Source organism: Glycine soja, chromosome 9 (assembly GCF_004193775.1).
Source record: "Glycine soja cultivar W05 chromosome 9, ASM419377v2, whole genome shotgun sequence".
Lineage (NCBI taxonomy): Eukaryota > Viridiplantae > Streptophyta > Magnoliopsida > Fabales > Fabaceae > Glycine > Glycine soja.
The window spans coordinates 6,525,666-6,542,394 of record NC_041010.1 but is presented as its reverse complement, the minus strand read 5'-3'; the positions used below and the strand labels follow the sequence as shown (position 1 = coordinate 6,542,394).

Below are 16,729 nucleotides of genomic sequence, written 5' to 3'. Positions count from 1 at the left end.
CTTGCAATAATAAGCGGAATAACTTTTATAGATACAATAATGATAGTATTAGCAGCTACCTTAGCTATTGTTCAACAAGATATTAAAAAAAAATTGGTTTATTCCATAATGTCTCAATTGGGTTATATGATGTTAATTCTCAATATGGGATCTTATGAAGCTTATTTATTTCATTTGATTATTCATGCTTAATTAAAAGTGTTGTTGTTTTTAGGATATGGATCCATTTTGCATTCAATGAAACTCTTGACAGATATTTTCCTGCTAAAAGTTAAAGTATGATTCTTATGAGAGTACTAAAATCATATAAAAATTCAATACACGATAGAAGGAGATTAATAATTTTTGTATATAGTTTTACAGAAATTGATGGCTATAATCACTGGTAGATCCAGAAATTTTCTTTAACCTGAGAAAAAGAATAATCTATAATACTTTCATAAATTAAATATATTATGAGCTTTTAAAAAATACATATTGTTTTAAAAAAAAAGGATAACACATTTATCATCTTCTTCGAATCCCTATTAACCACCATAGTTAGGGACAACACCTTCGTTGCCTCGCCGATGCTCGGCTTCCCGTCGCCGACGTAATTGAACATTATCAAATCCAACAAAAACAATAGATAAAATCTCCAGGAACAATAACAAAAACAGAAAATCATCGGCGCAACCCAGATCTCGGATCCGCTACCTATCACCATCCCAGACCACCCACCACTGACCTAGATCCGCCACCCACCACCAACCAAAAACCATGTTGTCGTGACCGTTTTGATCTTAGCAAGGATGAAGAGGAAGGAAGGATTCATCCTCAAAAACTCAACCACAATTTTTGAATGTGAGGAAGTTTCTTGAAACAGGGAAATAAAAACGAAGAGAAATGACAATGATTTGTGCGATGTCAATGTTGCTGTAGTCGTGACACGGACGTTGTCGAACGCCGACAGCGACAAGAAATCGTTTGATGGCTTACTTGAAGAAGGTTGTCTTAGGCATGGTTTTGCTATTTGTGCTTCTCTTATCTTATCAATGAATCTGGCAACAGCCAGGTTGCCCCTCTAGATATCACAACATATCAAAGCACGGAAGTTACCTAGCATCCCTACAAGAAAATACTAAATCTTTGAAATAGAGTTAAATTAATGTTTCTGATGTAGCAAGAATCAATAATGAGTGCTTCAAGTTTCGATTGCCTTTTTTTTATGGTAAAATTGCACTTTTGGTCCCCCAGTTTATCTTCAATTTCGGATTTGGTCCCCCTATAATTTAATTCACAAATTTGGTCCCCCAATTTTATAAATCCCTGCAAAATTGGTCCAGGAAGCCCGATTTGGACGTTGACTGCCACGTGTCAATGTCACGTGTCAATGTCTGAGTGGTTTCCTATAAAGGCTTCATTTTTTGTAGGTAAAGTTGTACTTTTGGTCACCCAATTTTACTCCAATTTCGATTTTGGTCCCCTTATAATTTAATTCGCACATTTTGTTCCTCAGTTTTATAAATCCCTTTATAAATTCAGCCAAATTTCATTACTAGAGAAGTTGTATTTCAAATTTCAAACAAAAATACCATTATCATATATAGGTCACTTAAGCAGTCGTATACACATAATACCGCATGAGGGAGCAAAAAAAGAAAAAAAAATAGGGGGTTATTACAAAAATTGTTAAAGTAAGAGATCTAAAAATTTCTGACTCAGGTTGAGATTCATGTGTCACTTTTCCAAGTTGAATAACCCCGGAAGTAGGAGAGAGACAAAGAGTGATTTTTCTTTGGGTTCCAAGTGAGTGAAAAACTTGCAATGAAAAAGAAGTGCGACATTTATCAAGACCTACCATGTCTCCAGCACCAGTAGCTAAACCATTCAAAAGACCAATTTTGCAGGAACAATTTATAAAGGAATTTATAAAACTGGGGGACTAAATGTGTGAATTAAACTATAGGGGGACCAAAATCAAAATTGGAGTAAAACTGGAGGACCAAAAATGTAATTTTACCTACAAAAAATGAAGCCTTTACAGGGAACCACTCAGACGTTGACACGTGTCATTGACACGTGACAGTCATACGTGACATTGACACGTGACAGTCAACGTTTGAAGTTAACGGTCAACGTCCAAATCGGACTTTCAAGATCAATTTTGTAGGGATTTATAAAACTGGAGACCAAATTTGTGGATTAAATTATAGGGGAACCAAATCCATAATTGAAGATAAAGTGGGGGATCAATTTTGCAATTTTTCCTTTTCTTAATCTAAAAATCTTTAATTTCATTATTTTTATTCTTTCGTTTCAATATTTTATGCTGGCAAAAGCAAGTTGAATACCAAGACATAATCAAACCAGGGCAAAGCACTTGCCTTAGAAGAAGTGAAGAAGGATAGGAAAGAAGGGTTAAAAAAATTGTGACAGTTTTAATTTTTATTTTGTGAGGGTTTTTAATTTTTAGAATTCTTTTTTAAAATTTAAATTAAAAATCTTAGATTTGGATTCACGAAATTTACATCCGAGTCAAAAATAATATTTTAATTTTATAGGAACGGAATAACTACTAAAAACTTTATAAGAACTAAATCCCATTATTTTTATATTTATTTATAAGTAAGAAAAAAATATAGTTTGGTCATATATAAATTCTTCATTTTTGGCATATTCTTCTCTCAGCGAGAATCACATGACGTCGTGACCTGTGCAATACGAGAGTATATTTATAAAAAAGGGTACACATTTATATTAAAATGTACAGTACAAGTTAATTTAATTAATCAATAATTTATTTAATGATAATAATATAATATATAATTTTAAATTTAATAAAAACTATTTTAATAATAATTTACAAATATTCTTTTACACGTAATTTTAATTGAAAAAAAAATCAATATTGATTCATGGAATAATGAAAATTGAAAAAGTAAAAAAAAAAGTCTTTATTTAAATAACTAACGCGTGTGCCTTATTCGCAGATGAAAAGTTATTATAATAAAAGAAAAAAAAACATTTTTACTCAACAAAATGAAAAGATTCTTAATATATATACTATAAACAAATATAAATAACATAAGTATAATATAATAATGCATGAACCTGATCCTTTTCCTAAGTAATATATATATATATATATATATATATATATATATATATATATATATATATATATATATATTTATAATTAAATGTCGAATTGTGACAATAAGTGCATAAGTTAAAGAATAAATCATGATCTAACAAGAAATATCACATGCTAACTATATGTAAATAACGCAAGTAAGATATTTGTATTGCTTCATCTTTATACAAGAGGTGGATGAATTGGTTTAACAGGCATTCAACATGTTTAGTTGAAAGAAATATAATACTAATAATAGAGGCAATTAAAATAATAGAGACCACACAGCACCATAATATAATACATAGAGAAACACTTAATAATACTACTGTCTACCACTTTAATTTGATACCGGAGACAACAACACAAATAGTGATGAATCATACAAATAGAACCACACATACCTTGAGGTATGTCTCTATAGAAACAACATGATATAACACATTTTTTTAATTACACAAATTAAGAAGATGAAGTATAGTGATCCAGTGACTATGGCTTGGTGGTGGGGTTACTAAGTGGGTATGACAACGGGGTTCGTGGATTTGTATTGGGTATTATGGATTTCGGGGTGAGATTATTTAGATAAGAAAAAAGGGTTGTTGGGGGAGATGAAGAAAGGAATTTGTTAAATACATGACAAATTAAATGTTTTTAGCGTTAGCTTTTAACAAAGATCTCACGTTATCATAAATTTAAATTTTTTAACGTTAATTTTCTCATATTAGTCACATGTTTTTTGGAGACTATAATGTTAAAGTCAATGTCACATGAAATTATTTAACACCGGAATGGATTTCAGCATCTGTGCCACAATAAAGAAGGTATATGTTTATTGATCATGGTGAGGGAAAATTGAGAAAAATCAATTCATCGTCAATTTCTTGGACGAGTTTCCTATTCTTAGCATATATCTTGATCTCCTTTTCAACAATATATGTTTTTGCACTACTAAAAATAACTTTTTTAGTGACGGTTGAAATGAAGTTTCAACACAATTGTCAATTGTCGTTATTAGCAACGACATTAAAAGTGAAATACGTTTCATGACAGTTCATGAAAGAACCATCTAAAAAAATGAGAGACTTTTACAATAGTTATTAACTTATAACTGTCTCAAAAAATATATTTTCTAAGAGGATTATTACAAAGAATCATCTTAAAAGGTTTTTCATTATATGTATTTTAAGACAATTATTAAAAAATAACTGTCTTAAAAAATATACTTTCTAAGACGATTATAAGTTAATAGTCGTTGTAAAAAAAAATTTATGATGATTCTTTCATGAATCGTCATAAAACGTGTTTCACTTTTAAAGTCATTGCTAATAACAACGGTTGACAATTGTCGTTGAAAGTTCATTTCAACCGTTGTTAAAAAGGTTATTTTTAGTAGTGCAAAAACATATATTGTTGAAAAGGGGATCAAGATATATGCTAGGAATAGGAAACTCGTCCAAGAAATCGACGATGAATTGATTTTTCTCAATTTTCCCTCACCATGATCAATAAACCTATACCTATATGATAAGTAGAATTAACAATAATAATTCTAGGTCTGTCACAAAATTGTGATTTAAATGCTAAGTAAAGTTTCACATCAAATCAAATAGAAATTAGTATACCACATTCTTCAGGATCAGTAGATGAACAATCACAACGTTTTCTCGAAAGAGAAGAAGATCTTTTCATACACTCTTTTGTCTCATCAATTCCCTTGCTCTTTTTGCTACCAAAGCTGCCTAATTAGATAAGAAATTCACAACGAAGCTTTTGATTAACATTCCTATCAAGAGCAATAGGGTTTAAAATACAGAATTGTCAACTTAAGAAAGAGATTATTACATTGAAAGCATTAATAAATGCACAATGAATCTATAAATGATAAAGATACTGATTAAAAATAAAATGAACATGAAAAGTTTTTATTTAAAATAATTATCAATTTACTCTTACCATTATTTTTAGTAAGAAAAAACTTTCTATTTATTCATCCTTTCAACTACTAACCTTAAGATGCTAATTACAAGACCCTAAATATGAAGGAAATAAGTTTTCTCATTTATCTATGGCGGAACTCACAATTAAAAGTGGTAACATTCTCTCTTGTAATTTTTGTTTTTTTCTTCTTCTTTTTGATGCGTTATTTTTCTATTGGGGAATAGGGTGGGATGGAAACATGTTTAATAGTCAATTTTCATGGTATCTTTTAGAAAAGATTTTGTTGCTTGTTAACATGCATGGTGAACGAAGTTCTTGGTAGTAACTCAATGAATTATATGATCAAAGCCAACATTGAAAAGTCAAAACAGAGTGTAAAATGTAAATTCAGAGCTAGAATTCCATTTAGATAGACATGCATAAATTAAATAACTGCTAAAAGAATACACATTACAACAACTTGTCATTATCTCTCTCTCACATTTATTTTATTATAGTTTACTTTATGTTTTGCTTTGCAAATAAACATAAAAAAAAGGTTGTTGAAGCATTAGTAGTTTCACCTGTAAGCGATGAGAAAGGTCATTTGTGTGTAATATGTTGGCTAACTTGGACTGTCCATAGGCCTTCTTGTCAGAGTATCTGAAAAACTATAGCAATATTGGAAAAGCATACTGATCGAGGTCGTACCCGAATCAAATAAACATTAAAAATGCAGTATCTAGTAAGTGATCCTAAGTCGTCTCCCAACGAGCAATGGTCAACCAAACGTTCATAACAGATAGTAATAAAATAGTAACAAATTGGGGGGGTTGTTTGTTTTTGTAAATTAAACAACAATCAAATTTGAATTAGAAAATAACAGAATTAAAACATGTTGTTTCCTCTTGATTCACAAGCAAGTCTCTTATCCTAGGTTACGAGAATTTATCATTAATCAGTTCAACCACTTAATCTAACCTTAAATTAAATTACTAAGCGAAAATTAACATAAGGTTGTCATTATGTGATTAAGAAACACATACACCAATTACTCATGAATGAAACTGATCATTAAGCATGAACGTAAATTAAGCGCAAAGACAATTAATCAAGCACTAAGCATGCATGGATTAATAGCAACAAATACAAAGTAATTGGTGAAGAGGAAAAACTGATCAGAATTCAATAGTAATAACAAAATCTCAAAGAGAGTTGTGCTTGATTCTCAAGAGAAAACAACGCTGGAGACTTAGTCTTCCATTAATCAGTAGAAAACGAAATTGTAGATTAAAGTAGAAATGAAATTGTAGAAAATGAATTTTATTCTACGTGACTAGTGCGCATGAACAGTAAAAACTGGAATTCTAAAATCCTAGAATTATTCCCCTCTCCTAAAAAACTCTTAAAACTAAAACCTTGGTGCTGTTATATAGGTTCTTAGTCCCAAAGCTTACAAATCTGTTTTAAGTTCAAGCCCATAAATAAAATAAAATCTGAACAAGATAAGATAAGATTTGATAAAATAAAATCTAGATGAAATAAAATTTAGATAAGATAAGATAAGATTGGATGAAATAATATCTAGATGAGATAAAATCTGGATAAGATAAGATTTGATAAAATAAAATTGTCTGCTCTCTTCAAGTCCAAGTCCAAGTCCAATTCCAGATTCAAGCCCAATTGCTTATAATTCTCATGAAATTAAATTAAAAACACAAAATTAGTCCAGGAGACCCAAATGATAAAACTACATAATTAATTTGACGATTAAGGCTAATCAGTAATTAAAATGGTGACAAAAAGGGTTAAGAAATAAGAGAAAATAATGACACATCACATACACATGACACGTTTACAAGCTGAAGAAGGAGCTAGCGGAACTTATTACATGATGGGGACCCGACTTATCTAAGTTATAAGATAAATTATTAGAGCTATCTAGCTTATTTTAAGTAAAAATGGGATACTTGATCTTATTTTTAATTAAGGTAAAATAAACAACTCCTAAAGATATTAACTCTTTTTTAGTTTCACTTATAAATTGTCAACATTAGTTGCTTTTAGACCATGTAGTAGTAGTTTCTTCACCAAAAGAGAGTGGGAAAGGATTCAAAGTGTAACATACGTACCCATCTTCATCATTGATGTTATCAAATTGAATTCCTTCTTCGTAAGTGTAGACATGAGCAATTGATGAAAGATTTAGGATCCTACCCTCAATTCCAATTTCTTTTGCGGTTTGTTTCATCTTGTAAAGAAGAAGTTTCGTCAAGAGAAAATGACCTAAGAAGTGAAAAGCGAGAAGTTTGTCATTTCTAATCAATTTTATTAATAGTAATGAGTGTGGTTACAAAAGTGTATTAAAACACAAAGTAGTATGTTATTAGTATTTCTCCTAAACTATAAACAATGATATGCACGAGTGCTGAGACACTTCAAACTACCAAGATCATTTGTTGCAAACTGCATCTCAATCCCATCTTTCGTTTGCTGATAAGGGCAGAACATGACTCTCACATTGTTTCTGAAACCAAAGATCAACAATGTAATTAGTAGCAACTTTTAACACATTCTTTTTTTCTTGTTAGTACTAGTTTTTGTTTATCACATGTCTCAGGGGATACGGGAAATGGGAACAAAGTAATTCAATTGGATCTTTAAATGAAATGAACACCCAACATTGAGAATGAGAAAGAGAGAGAGAGAGAGAGAGAAGAAGAGGGTTAAAGAAAGCACATTAAGATGTTAAGAGGAACACCAAGGGCAATGAAGTTGTCCACAAAGGTTCCAACAGACTTCAGTCAACATAGGTCGAGCTTCATTATGTCCACAAGTTTTGTACTTCAAATAACCTGAGTACTAATGACGAGTTTTGTTATGTCAATAATCAGAGTACTGATGATGAAGAAATGAATGAATGGTTTGGGAAAAAGGTAGGATTCTAGAAGAGTTTTATTTTACTCGTCCTTTCTGTGTAGGGAACAATTGACAACAACCTTTGATGGCTTGTAAGAAACTATGGATCAAATGACAAGGATGAAACCTCAGATTATTTTGTGCGCACCCAAGTATCATAATACAATGTTATAAGACTCAGTTCACGTCATTTTAACAAGTTAATTTAACAAAAATATGCTTTAACAGTGAGTGGAAGTAGACTAGCCTCAACACCTTCAAAGTATTCTATTTAACTTGATTAGAAAAGCTTTAGAGTATTCTTTCTAAGGTTGATATAATGAATAACGATTATGCCCCCTGACCCCTCACCCTTTCCCTTTATACTGCTATATTTCAAATTTTACTAACATTTAAAATTGTTGTGGGGAAGTCAATGGAAAGAGAAATGAACTTAAAAGGCTTCCTAACAAACAACTATTTCATGTCCCAAAAGTCATATAAAAGAGAAATGAACTTGTTACGTAGGAATGGTGTACATAGACTAAGACACCTAATATATACACGTTAGTCGGGCTAAAAGCACATACCTCTAAAGATGATGACTAACAACCACAACGAGTGCAGGGATGCAGGAAAATGGCACAGAAAAATATGTAGTTATGAAGAGGAGATATAATCTGTAGCATGAATGGGGGAAAGAATCAAAACAACAACTTAAACAATACAAAGGCAGGCACAACTTAAGCTATTAAGGCATGAATGGGACACAATATTTGTTTTATGTAAACAATCTAATTATTAGAAAATTTCTTAAAATAACAAAACTAGGGGGATATAATCAGATTATAGTTTAACTTGCCAATCATCACTTATTCGTTTTTGTAAACATTTTATAAATGAAAAATGTGTTGTCATCACTTGCCCTTCATACTCTTCCAACCTAGAGTATAATAAGGCCATATCTAATAACATGTTAGGTTCATTATTTATAGTTAGGCTTATTTAGTGTTAGAACTTAGAACCAGGAGAAAAAAAGGACCTTTGCACCTTGCACTTTGTTGGTGTTTTTGGAAATATCAACCTGCATTTGTCATAGTGGTTTTGTTATTTTTTAGTGCCATCACTCTCTATTAGCCATTTTGGGTGAGTTTTCTTCATCATAAATGTGTCATCTTCACCATCCTTATAACATTTTAGAATTACTAGTCATTTATTCTAATTTAGATTTCATGTTTGTTTAGGAGTTAATTTTCCTTGTGGGATCATTTTCATTTCACTTATGCTGCTGAGGAACAGATCAAGGGCAGTGACAAAGCCAGGTTTGATGGCTGATCACAACACCCATAATTCTTCATCCACCATATCTCAGCCCAACATTCTAGTTGTTCTGCCTTCAACTCCCACTTCTGCATGGACTGTGGCTACTTCCCTACTCACAGAAGGTAGTACAAGTGAGGATCCATCCTCTTCCACTACTCTCATCACAGCAGCACATATTAATATTGGTTCCCCTTCCGTAGTGGTGCCCACTCCTGAAATACCAGCTCCAGAAATTGCAGTATGTACATCTGAACCATCTGCAGTTTTGGTCAAAGCTGATAATACTCAATTGGATGTGTATAACAGCTAAAGTTGGTATTGTCAAACCCACAATTCAACCTACACTACTACCTTATTCATGGTGAACCGAAATCAACAAAGTTAGCCTTTGCCAGTCCTATCTGCCACACGACTATGAAGGCAGAATATGATGCATTTCTAACTAATCAGACTTGGACTCTTGTTCACTTACCTCCCTCCAGTCCTATCTAGCACACAACTATGAACTCAACCTACAGTTTTGAACACTTTTTGCTTATAGGACAACAAGCAGAAAATGGCTTTTGGATTTGATCCGTGTGTGTTGTGCTGTGAATTTACAAGTTGAATGAACTACAAAGTTGTTCCTACGGATGATCAGCAAACTATAAGAATGAGAGTGTGTAGGATGTAGTAGTGGCATTATCATTATTTTATCTATTTTATCAACTTGTTTTTTCTATTTATCAAGCATGCATGCAATGATATCAGCATCCAAATTAAAAAAAGGATTCTCTGTATCCTCCAAGTGATCGATTTCAAAAAATGTGACATATACAAAACAATTGATGTTATTTAATTTTTTAAAATTGTTCTGGTGACTTATGACTTATGATAATATACCATGGGATACATCTGATTCTAACATGATAAGTAAGAACTAACTAGGTAGTAAGGCATCAATATTCAAAGCCACACCCAGTTCTAGCCAAACTCAAAATTCAAAACAACATTGTCCCAAATAAAGGTGGTTATTATACAACATAACAATAAAATGTTTGTGCCATGGTGCTCATAAATATGCAGAACATTAGTATTTGTTAGATATATAAAACCAACTATGTGCATTCACCTAACAACTAAAATTTCTAGGAAAGTTAGTGCTTGGCATGGTATCAAAGCTTCTATGATCAAGTGGCCAAGATTGCAGTTAAAAGTCATAGTATTTCTTGATATTAAGCATCCAATCAGTTGCAAGATTTATCATCCATTTAATAATTTAGCAGAAGTATCTACAAATCTTGCATAGTAATTTCATTAATTACATGTTTCAAAGAAAATATTGATCAAGAGGAGCTTATGCATACCAATGACCTGGAGTAGTCTCTGTGCTGGTGTCTTGTCTACATAGCCAGTATTTGAGTGAACCTTCACAACCTAGATTTAAAAGAGAGCAATATATTAGGTTCCAAATAATCGCGACAAAAGTACGAACTAGATCAGGACATGCAAAATAGACTTATATATAGATATAGTTCAAAATTTTCACAACATTAACAAATATAAGAAACAATCCAGGTTTTTATTCCATTGGCTGAGCTGATATAAGCACATGAACTAATGGCACAAATCCATCCCATTGGTAGGTCAAACAATCAAAAAATTCAGAACCATTCAAAATAAATGTTTTATAGAAGAAAGCAATTAAAATATCAAAGTTCTATTTTCCCTTCATGAATAAGTCTAAGTTCATACTTTGTGGGTATTCCAATGTTTGATAGGTGGTAACCAAAACAATTAGTAATGATTTTAAAACTTAAAATATGATACAACCAATGACTAAATTTATATAAAACAATGAGTGTGCACATCTGCATCTGTATATCAAAAAGGGAAGCAAAAAATAAAACAAAATAAACAACGAGATAGATGGGATTAAAATGGAGACTGACCAAACTCATACAAAAGGGATATGCATGGTCACTCAAAAATCATTATTTGAATTTAATTTTAGTATATCTGATTATAGTATGTCAAACTTATTTGTCAACATATATGCGATGCAGACAAAGACAATGTTCAAATTAAACTAATGCAACATAACCAAATTAAATAACAATATACACACAAAAGAAGTTGGTACTAAAAGCAATGAAATATTGGATAAAATTTGAGCTTTTTTTCTCTTTTTTTTCTGGTTCAATTTTATATTATATGTTCACTACACATTATGTTTAAACAAGTAATTCTCATTCATAAAGTACAATAGCATAAGGGCATGAGCAAAGAAATTCAAGTGAAGTAGATAAATTGCTCAAAACAATTTTTTTCCTTCCCAATGATAGGCCAAAAATAATTACGACCAAAATTAGTTGCACAGTTCATCTTCATGATTCCAACCATGAAAGCTTTTCCTTATAATATATAGGTAGGGTCAGTCATCTAGCCCAATGGCCAATGCTTAAGTGTTTAGATCTGCGACGGGTTTGTTTTCTTGTCATATTTGACAGCTTAAGCTATTCCTGTAAAGCTAATAACCTCTAATTCTAAACTTGACTCCTAGTCAGAATATATATACTTCACAAACATTATTTAAAAATCATATCCTGCTGTCCAAACATAATTTAATAGCATCTCCATAATAAGCATTCAACATTCCAACTTTATAATAAAGCAACTAGAAGTAATAAATATATCCTAATTTGGATAAAATTATACATAATAACTTAATTACCTGATCCAACAGTTATATTATATATAAAATTATGACTAAAAGATAAAATTAGGTTTACAAACCTAATATATATTAGTGTTAATATCCTACATTAGTTGGACATATGGCCCATTTCAATCTTTAATATCAACAAAATTTTCCAAAGGATTATGAAATTCATAAGAGTACTAATGCTATCTACAAAGAACAATAGCATCACAGGTTGCTTGCCATACCCAAGTTCAAAACTTCAGCTGGCCTAGAACCTGATACCTCTTCTGCTTCTATTGTGGCAAATGATAATGAATGAGCACACCTGCTATATATTGTAAACAAGAATTTAGTGTTAATGTTTTAGAATTATATAAAATAAATATAACCAAATAAAAAAGAATCACCAGTTAAAGCTGATACTTTTATCTTTGATTTTTTTTTGAAGGGATGAAACCACAAAATGGATTTTCTAGCATCCCTGTGAGTGAATTATTTAACCGAAAAAATAAAAATCAACACAATGACCCAGCTGCTCTTGACTTGAGTTCTGAAAAATGATCTAACCCAATTAGTTTGGATAAATGCAGTCAGACCAAAGTAGTAAAATGATCTTAATCAATCAACTACTCTTAATGAAATTATTTGTCCTACTTTTTATGCAATGCATTATATATGTTTATATTTTAAAATATTTATATACAGGGGTTTTATTTTATTATTTCATCTAGGCCCTAGGGCCCATAACATGTAAGGACCGACAAGCAAAGGAGCTCTGAGAGACTGTAAGCCAATTCTTTAAATTATTTAGATAAGATTTTTTTATAGCATTAGATATGAATTATTTATTCTACTTTGTTCGGCATCAATAAAATTTGATTCCTTTTTTCATGTGTGCAATCTGTTTAGGTTTCTTGTTGACTAATGGGCCATTGGTTTGAAATGGATCTTTGCTACTAAAAAGAATCCATATGGTTATATGCCTACACCGAAGGCTCAATTGATAACTAAAGAGTATGCTCAACTTATTAGGTTGATCACTCTAACACTTTCTCTCTAGTGGCTATCCTCATATTAGTTTGCCTCTTTGTTTCTGTTGTGGCCATTCATTGTTGGCTCCTTCATTACTAGGATGTAAAGAATTCCTTCGTGGTGACCCATAAGAGGATGTAGATGTGTGGAGCTCAGAGGGACTTAGCTTTTGCAAACTTCACAAATCACTATATAGGTTGAAACAGTTACCAAAGCACAGTTTCAAAAATTATGTTAAAAAGTCATGATTGAATTTGGTCTATAGAAGAGTGCATGTGACTATTGAAAGTAAGACTTGTGATAATCACATGATAACAAATGTGAAAATGAATGTTAACAACAAAGATGAGTTGGAAGATGCATAGAGATATAGAAGACTTGTGTGAAAATTCAATTATCTTACTGTGATGTGACCTGATAGTTGTTCACACTAGAATATCTTATAAGAGCACTAGGTAGTGAGGATGTTAATAAAGATCTAGGTGTTTGCGAAGGTGAGGGATTCCCTAATGTAGAGTAGTTGATAGGAGGCCTAACACTGCATATTGTCGTTGTCAATGTTAATCTTGAAGCTCTCAATCCAAGTAATGAGCAGTGGTTCAACTTATGCATAAATGTGTATCTCATTTATAGAAGGAAGTTGATGTTGGGTGATTTGATGAAGGTCACGCAACTAATTGCCCCCAAGAACATTCAATAACAGAAACAAACAACTTTGCATGACAATAATATCCCATAAACTAATTGTATAATGTTCACTATAAAAATCAAATGATAAGAGTCTGCAAGTGAAAACCATAGACAACAAAGGACATTAGCTTTGGGTAGTGTGGAAATTAAAAAAGATAACTTTTTTTGTAATATATCTACGACTTAATCAAGTGTTTCCACAACCTCGTCATTAGTCAAGTGGTCAAGTCCAAATCAAAATTAAAAAATTCTTCAAACAGTAGCAACATAACCCTAGACCTATATAATAAACCCTATTTACAGAGCTCACTATAGTTGTTGAAACAATTCTTTACATCGTCATAATAAGTTATAAAAGTTGGGGACAAGTTGTACATACCACTTGTGTAATCGCGGACGCGACGACGTGAGGGAGGGCTTCACTCACGGGCACTATGTGCTTCGACACTCAGAGCGACGGAGGGCTCACACGATTCGGCACGAGGGAGGGCGAACACGATTCGAAGCAGAGGTAGCTCTTCACCGACAAAAGCAAAAGTTCTTCACGGAGGACGGCCGGGGAAGTTTAAGCTAGCTAGAGACCTCATGAGTTCGTAAGGAGATGCTCATATGCACGCTTTAAATGTTTTGGACAATGACGGCGGGTTTTTACTAAAACTCGTCGTAATCGATACTTTCATATAATTACAACATTGCCACAAAACACATTCTAAGGCGATTTTCAATAACCGTATTAGAATGTATGTCGTAAAAGCCACCACGTCGTTTTCTAAGACGGTTTCACAAAGAACTGTCGTAGAATGTCTGTCATAAAAAAGGTATTTTCTAGTAATGTTGGGAACATGTGGAAAGTTTATAATAAGCATTAATTTTTATTATTTTTCGTCTATGTTGGAACTTAGAAGTGATATTAGGTGAAACTCACCATATGTCACGTTGTTTTGATGAAACATTTCCTTTTAATTCTTGTAAAATGCTCTATTTTAAATAATAATTTAATTTACATATATTTGTAATATAAAGATTTTTATACTCTCAACTTATAAAATATAATCACAAGAATGATTTTAAAGCAGTTATTATTAAATTTATTAAACTAGTCATATATATTATCTGTAATGTATGAAATATTTACATTAATAATAATAATAATAATAATAATAATAATAATAATAATAATTAGTAGTAGTAATATTCGCCGTGGCCCACCTGCGATTTTCAAAATGAGGCGCCATTGCGCCAACTCCGTTAAATAATTGCGAGTCACATTCACAGTTGCTTCCATAAAATGTATAAAATCAACACATACGACCAAACAACCATATCTTCATAAATTCCAAATTTGAAATTGTAAATATTCCACAACAATTAAGCAAGCATGACATTTTATTGTTGTTATCTCTTTCTTGTGTCTTTTACTAATTACTAATTTTACTTAGCTGCAGGAGAGATGAAGAATTTTGGAACATTTTATTTAAAAAAAACAAAACTAAAGATATATTTTATTAGAGACAATAATGCTTGAACTAAGTGGGATCTATACAATATTTCCTTTGAATATTTAATGTAAATATCACTTAACTTATGTGTTATATAAACCATTCGTTAAGACGACCCATGATTAAAAAAAAAAGAGTATTTAAATTAAGTAAATTATCTCCTAAGTTTTGTTAAATTTTACAAACTTTCTCTGTTTTTAAACATTTATACTAATTTTGCTTTAGGAGAATCCAATGTAATATTTTCCAAACAATTAAGAGGATCTCAGTGTATATTTTTAAATAATCAAAGAGGATTAGTGCAAGAGTAGATAAAAACAAAGAGTGTTTGGATAATTTCACAAAATTTCAAAAGATGCTAATGCAATTTCATTTAAAAAAATTATATATATATTTAATCATTAAAATAAATTTTGCACTACTTACTAAAACGATAAAAAAAAATTAGGCAGCCTTAAAATGGAGAAAGTGCACCTAAGATGAAGATTCACATCCAAACGTGTAGAATGAAATAAAAACTCTTGTTACAGGTTTTATAGTACAGAAGCAAGCCAACACTTATGCTTAGGAGGGCCAGAAATTTTAGGTAAAGATATCTTGATTAGTCAATCCTAAATAAAGTCAAATTTAGTCAAAGTTAATTGGCCCTTTATTAATGCTTACATGCCAAATAAGGTGACAAGTTAATATGACAGTTCAAATGTCATATACTGTGGATGATGTTGCTATTCAATGACACATGACAAAAAAAAATCCAAAAGAACTAGAAAACCCAAATGGTACTAGCATACTGGAACTTACTAGCATATTTATTTATATTATGAATAATTCTAAATCTTCCTGCATCATCCTCTTATAAATCCTCCTATTATTCTTTCATGACAAATAATGAATGTGTTTTATATTTTTAAGATATTAGATGTATTTATGTTTTATTCAATATAATAGCAAAAATTTATAAGAGAATTTAGTAGGAAGATATAACATTACTCTTATAATATAAGCTCTTTTTTGGGAAGAACAAAATACATAAAAATGTAAGTTTGTTTTACTGTAAAAAATTAATGGTTTTGAGTTTCCTATTAATTAAATCAAAATAAAATCAATATTAATTAGCTTTTTTAAACCATTGTTCAATTAAAAGAAATATTTCTTTAATTATCACTTTCATTTTTCAATCAAATAACATTACTTAAACCAAAAAAGATACTCACAAATTATCACTAAATTTTTTGAAATACTAGTTTTTACTAAATTAATTCTCTATCATTTATTTTAATTTTTGAAAATTTTCAATGTTTACATTTTTAAACATTTTAAATTTTATTTTAATTTATTTTTTAAATTAGATATTTATATTTCACAATTATCCATCTTGTTAGTTAATGTATTTCAAGATGTCCGAATTTAACTTTGATCTAGATCTGAAGTGCACTGATGGTGGCTCCTCTTTCCGGAGCAATTGAGCTATATTGAGAATGGATTGATCCATTGAGGTAATTGTATAAAAGCATTCCAATATGACATAATAATAATGTCTATAATAAATGTGTCTCTAATTTTAGGGAT

General features: G+C 31.0%; 1 pseudogene; it reads right to left on the bottom strand.

Annotated features, from left to right (window-relative positions):
• Positions 1-2,666: 2,666 nt before the first annotated feature.
• On the bottom strand, positions 2,667-14,896 carry LOC114367781 (annotated as a pseudogene).
• Positions 14,897-16,729: the final 1,833 nt, after the last annotated feature.